The 6,514-nt window shown below is 41.6% G+C and overlaps 2 long non-coding RNA genes across 3 annotated transcripts; both read left to right on the top strand.

The window, feature by feature from the left end:
• The first annotated feature begins 1,070 nt into the window (after positions 1-1,070).
• LOC117551613 lies at positions 1,071-2,251 on the top strand. The gene is made up of 3 exons (XR_004569828.1): positions 1,071-1,352; positions 2,050-2,119; positions 2,201-2,251. It is a non-coding gene; the product is annotated as an uncharacterized LOC117551613 (long non-coding RNA).
• A 1-nt stretch (position 2,252) lies between these two features.
• On the top strand, positions 2,253-4,647 carry LOC117551612. Of its 2 annotated transcripts, XR_004569827.1 has the most exons (4): positions 2,253-2,279; positions 2,467-2,565; positions 4,180-4,291; positions 4,456-4,647. It is a non-coding gene; the product is annotated as an uncharacterized LOC117551612 (long non-coding RNA). The 2 variants fall into 2 exon arrangements; XR_004569826.1 differs by lacking the exon at positions 2,253-2,279 and having other exon boundaries at positions 2,393-2,565.
• Positions 4,648-6,514: the final 1,867 nt, after the last annotated feature.

Genomic DNA, 6,514 nt, shown 5'->3' with positions numbered 1-6,514 from the left:
ACATTGGCTGCTTCTCAGGTCGACTATTTTCATTTCCTCGCTCCTCGGTCCTCGGTCTCACCGGAAGTTGATTTGCCCGCGCCATCTTGAGTACCGTCCCATGGCTCTTATTTCTGCCGGAGGACCGAGGATCGAGGAGCGAGGAGCGATCATGGAGGAGCGATAACCGAGGAACCACCAGACCATCCTCCGATGAAATCCTCAGATACTCACCCCGCCCCCTTACTGTGTATCGCTCACTGATTGGACGAGGCAGTGCATGCGCTGATCTGATGCTTCTTGACATGAGAGCAGAGTGAAGAAAATACATGAACCTCACGGGAGTCACTCCTCAGTTTATACCGTGTTTTGTTTCAATTCATGTATCATTTAGTTACAAATATGTGATATATCTGAACAACAAAGTGGTCAAAAATCATTTAATTCATTTTTTGGAAACATTTTCATGATCGCTTTTTTCGTTTTACATTTTCATTTATTGTCATTTCCATTCAGTCAGTCATTAAGTGCTATTAAAATGTTAATGTGCTACATATCCAAACAAACAAACAAAGTGTGCAATCCAATGAATGTTAATCTAACTGAGTTTTGATAGATAACATATCTCTTTTTCTTCTCTCAATTATTTTATTTCTATTGTGCACTCTAATCAATATTAATCAAACTATTGTTCGTTTATACATTTTAAGAATGGCGTTTATCTTTTTTGACAATGAGTTCTTATTTTATTTTATTTATTTGGGTCTACAACAGATGATACAAATGTTTGTGTCAGTAAATGTGTACTAACAGAGGCGGGGGTGTGTGTGGAAATAACGGGGACAGAGCTGCTGTCAGACGATCAGCTGTGCAGCGTCATCACAAACGGACGTCGCTTCACGTGACGCTCCAGAGGAAAGGACGTCCCATTGCTCTTAAAACTCATTTCCCTGCTTCTCGTGGTTTCCTTGCGTCCCTCCATGCTTCCCTGGTGGGAGGGACTAAACGCAGGGAAACGACGGAAGTGAGGGAAGCAAGGATTTCATTTAATCGACCTGAGAAGCAGCCATTTCCATTCCTTATATGCAAATGAACGGGGCGTGGTTAGCTCACAGGTCCAGAGACCCAGACCAAAGCAACAGCACCACACTGACTACTCGAGAAGAGGAAGAAAATGGAGGAGAAGGACAATAAGGCAAACTACTCAATGAAAATAACAACATGGAAGACGTCGGTGGGCTCCAAGACTTAACTGGTTCTTCTCTGGTCTTCTCTGGTCTTATCTGGTCCGCCCAATGCTGCTCTTCTGAGAGCAACCGCTCTGACAGCTCTCTCTAGTCTCTACTGGGAAACAGCTAAAAGTCCTTCTGGAGGTAAGCAACGCTACACAATTACACCCAGTCTGAGAGTAAAATATGTCTCGAAGGTTCGTTTTGCTTTCTTACAACGTTAAGTTAATGTTAACGTAACTTTACGTTTGCTAGGAGGCTATCGTTACGAGCTAGCTGTCTTAGCTAACAACAGTTAGCAGCTAACGTTTTCTGCAGTTTGTGTTGCCCCTGAAAAACGTGATGTAGTTATTTAAGGGTATGTTAAATTAACGTTATTTTACAAGTTGAGAGAGTTAAGTTGTGTTTAAAATCGTCAATGTAATGCACGTTAGAGGTTTTGTGTTGGACATGAAGTTAGCTAACGTTAGCTAACTCCACCAGGTTAGCATGTTAAGCTGTACTTTTTGTGGCAGCTAGCTTAATACAAAGAGGGGTTTTGTGCTTCATTGCAAACTTTTCTTTGTTAATCTACCTGAAACTGTAGGGACAGTTTGTTTCTACTCAACTATACAGACCATTGTTGAGGAGATGCAAAACATACTGTACATGAGTTGGGTCCAACATATACCTTGAGTAATGTTACTTTGCTGCTAAAAATGAAACATCATCATCAGATGAGGACATCACCAAAGTGTGTGAGCCTGTCAGGGGATTTGATCTGTTCTCTGCATGTCCTAAACACTGCTCTGGTATTACTTATTTTGTAACATGTAAGTCTCCCGCTCTTGTCCTCTTTCAGGCTTTGCATTTGAACTCCTATGACTGGTTGCGGACTTGAAGGGAACGTCTTCCTGACATCCAGGAACAAGGTGAGATTATAATACATTTGAATGCCAAAAGCAAGTTATTGTTTTTAACTTTTGAAATATGATTGTTTTGGGGCATTTCAGTTTTATTGGACAGGCAGTAGAGATCTACTGGAAACAGTGGAGAGGGAGGAGATGCTCCGTGTGGAACGTGTGCTATCAGGTAAAGCACTTTGGTACCCAGTTATTTATGGTGTTGAGTTTGAATTTAGCTTTTGGAATGTAATTTCCAACTGTGCATTGTAAAGACTGAAAAAACAGCCTCAAGTTAAAGCTTGACATGATTTGGTCTTTTACTTAAGAAGATGTTTGTCCTCCTGTGTTGTCTTATTTCCTTATCTTTCTTTCAGGTGTAACATCTACCAATGGTTGTACATGACAGAGACCTCCTCCGCCTCTTTGCTGTCTTACTAGTCAATCCTTCTGATCAGGTCCTTTCCTAAATAGTGGTAAGTTTTACAGTTCAGTGTACGTTAATTTAGTAACTTAATACTTTACCGCTGTTGAATAAATCCTATATTGCTAGTCATTTTATTAAAACTACGATTTGTAAACTTTTTGATTCCAATTACAATAATCTTTTTGTTATAATTGTAAAAGATATCATAACATCCATCAGCAATCAATACAACAAATCATCCAACACTAAATAGAAGAAATCTGGACCTATTTCTTTTTATACAGCAGCATGTTTTGGGACTGCTCATTGATGTCATCAAGAGCCATTGAGGCTGCAGCCACACGAGGACAAAAACGGCCGTTTGCGTTACTGTTTAGTGTCATATAGACCATTCGGCCACACGAGGACGACCGCATACGGCACTAAACGACTGAGGAAACGATAACGGGTCCCAAGGTGGATAGAACAGCTCCGTGTGTACGCCCTATACGATCATTTTCTGATAATGATTGCGCAATAGCCCCGCCTCTCCCCACCTCTGCTGCTCACCTCCGCGTACCCCGCGCCATTGCTGATGTGTTTCGCCACCAACAACAACAACAATGGCGGATCGCAGAGTTGCTATCGTGCTCCGGACGCTACTGACCATGCTACAGTTCTTTGTGTAACATCTACAGCAGACTTACACATCCGGGGGGGATCTTACTCGCTGCTTTTGTGGATATGTACTGCAGCTTCAGCGATCATTTTCTGATAATGATTGCGCAATAGCCCCGCCTCTCCCCACCTCTGCTGCTCACCCCCGCGTCAAAGTAAACTGCACACTGAATTCAGATTATTTATCTTTCTCTCGATATGGACATAAACGCGAGTGAAGTCTAATCTGACAGGACGGAGACACCTCTCAAACTACCTAGTTATAAATATGTTTATTTTTACTGTCGGCCGGGTCACTCATTACTGGATCAGCTGCTGCATGAAACAGACACTGACGCTGTCCGAAGAGAGGGAGGAAAAAGAGAGGCTCCGTGTATTTTTATTATTATATTATATAGAGTCGTTATTCATTTGTTTTAAAGCTCAATAAATAACAAAGAAGACCTTTGACCGGCACTTTTATAATTTTGTCGGAAGGTTTAAACTTTAATACACGTTGACTGGCGAAAAACTCTGCCCGGTTCCCTCGGCCCCCACCGCGGAGAATAAACAGAAGGGCAACCATGTCAACCATGCTTCTTCGCTGCTTTTGTGGAGGAAGTTACAGCGCCACGTACAGGCTCCTTCATATGTACTGCAGCTTCTCCAGCGGTTGGAGCTAAACGGAGCTGTCTCGTGTGGGCAGACACTATCCGGATAACTATTGCGTGTGGACGGAAGCTTGTTTGCGTTTGCGTTTGCGTTAATCCTATGCGTTTAGCCGTTTTCGTCCTCGTGTGGCCGGGGTCTGAGTCTACCTTTTGTAGTCGGCCTCTCAGAATGTTTATCATTTATTTGTATTTTAACATTCCTATAATAATTAGTTTTTTTATTGTTTTGTTCTTTATTTTTGTTGTGAGAATCACTTGCAATTATTGTGTAAGTGCTATATAAATAGTTATACTAATATTATTGTTGTTACTATTATTAATAATGTCTTCTTTGTTTTCTTTATTCATCGCTGCAGAAAGGATCATGCCAGCCCACATCAAACACCTGATCAAGAGCTTGTGAACCTCACTGCTGCAGACACCTGTGTGATATTCCACTCTGACTGGAACCCTCAAAATGACCTGCAGGTACAATATATATATATATATATATATATATATATATATATATATATCTGCTCTGTTCCCTCGGTTCTTTAAGTGTATATTATTTTCCCATTTAATGCTTAAAAACGTTGAACAGCGGCTGCACATGATGCTCTTTTGACCCCTCTTTTAATTTTTTATTTCAGGCTCAAGCTCGGTTCGTCATTGTTTTGGCCAGTCTAAGGCGGTGGAGGTGTACCGTCTGATCACTAGAAACTATGAGAGGAAAATGCTGGATAAAGCTAGTCTGAAGCTCGGGCTGGACCGTCCCGTCCTGCAGAGCATGAGTGGCAACAACAACGGGGTGAAATCTGTCATATTTCTAGATGCCAAGTCATTTTTGGGTCAGTCGCTGTTGCAGTACGCTTAGTTTATTTTCAAAAAGAGTTTTCTAAATCCACTTGTGTAAATGTCTCTCTGCGTCGCCTTTAGTTCGGTCCAGCAGTTCTCCAAGAAGGAGATCGAGGACCTGCTGAGGAAAGGAGCCTACGCCGCCATCATGGACGAGAACGACGAAGGCAATCGCTTCTGCTAGGAGGACAACGACCAGATCCTGCAGCGAAGAGCCACCATCATCACCATCACCAGGTATGTTCTTAGCAGCACTAGCCACTTGCGCTTTGTGTTGGTAACCAAGTACTTGGTTATTTGAAATGTAATATTGATGATGTAATAATTAAAACTAGGGATGGGTACCGAGCCCCAGTATTAACGGGGCCCCGGGGCTGAATTATTAAAGACCGTGGTACCGTTAACGTCCAATGTTATCAATCTTTTTATCGTTACGGGAGACATTTAAAAAATAGATGTCACATGTATTATATCTACATAAACATTATATCGCAGTCTTACTGCAACTCCGTTTCTAATATGCAATAAGACTACAAAGTGCGTCTATGATTTATTTTCGATCTTTACAATCCAGACGAGATCTCTCTCCCCTATCGGTGTGCGAGGGGGTGGGGCAGTTTACACACAGAACCTGCTACATGCATGCAACACACACACACACGCACACACACACACACACACACACACACACACACACACACACACACGATATTTCTCACACGATATTTCTCTATGTCTATCTCTACAGTATCTCTCTGTCGCTATCTCTCTCTCTCTATAATCACAAACCAAGAAAGTTGTGACACTTCCGCCGGTTTATATAGCCTAGACAATGTAGGATAGAAATACATATAAATATATATCAAGTATATACATATATATATATATATATATATATATATATATATAAAATAACAATTTCATTATATGGATTCAACTTGTGCCCCCCCGCTGGACTTGTCTGTGGTTTAGCCGTTACTGTGACATCAGTGTCAGCCATGGAAGATAGTTTGTTTGTTTCATTCTAAGCTATCCAGCAAGGTTATTTCATTTATGTTGTTTTTTTTCTGCACAGTGTAGAGTCTTGTTGTGATGAGAGGGATGGAGGTATTTAATAAAAACCTTGCTCGCTGGAGAATAGCTAAAGAAGTCCTGTCACAAGTTAATCGGAGAGGATCACAGCTGGCCACGGATCTCGATGCTGCATTCGGGCTGTGAGTAAACAACTTGTGTCTTACTTTTAGGCTGTCTGGAGGTATGGACAGCTATCAAAGCTACTAAACATCACATTAACAACGATGTACAAATGAAAGTCGGAGACAAATAACATATTTGAAATGATTTATTCACGTTTGCAATGTTTTGAACAGACATCCCCAGTCACCTCATTGTCATTTTGTAGTCCTCGCTGTACGCGTCCAGATATCGGCATCGCAACCACAACCTCACACACTGGTACTGAATGTGCATCAAAGTGTTCCTATGGAGCCAAATATACCAAAAGATAAATGTAAACAACAAAAGAAGCGATCGAAATGTGTATTCCTGGTTATTCGACAATGGCTCCTCAAAGTACACGCCCCATTCCTACCGTTAACGTAACGTAACGAGTTCCCCGGTGTAACCAAGCCCCCAGGAAGTGCGCCGGACTCAGATGAAAATATTCGTGCTGGCCAAACGGCGGTACTACACTTCCGTTTGGTTGCCAGGCCCGGAAACACTTTTTCCCATTGACTTACATGGGGAAAGAGTGGTCTGTAAATCATTGGATAATTTTTTTTAAACTAAATAAACTACCCAGTATGAACACTTGTATAGCCCTTATTAAAAACATTCGTTCCTCAAGTTGTAATA

Source organism: Gymnodraco acuticeps, unplaced genomic scaffold (genome assembly GCF_902827175.1).
Source record: "Gymnodraco acuticeps unplaced genomic scaffold, fGymAcu1.1, whole genome shotgun sequence".
Classification (NCBI taxonomy): domain Eukaryota; kingdom Metazoa; phylum Chordata; class Actinopteri; order Perciformes; family Bathydraconidae; genus Gymnodraco; species Gymnodraco acuticeps.
Note: the sequence above shows the minus strand (reverse complement) of the source record. Positions and strands in the feature narration are given on the sequence as shown.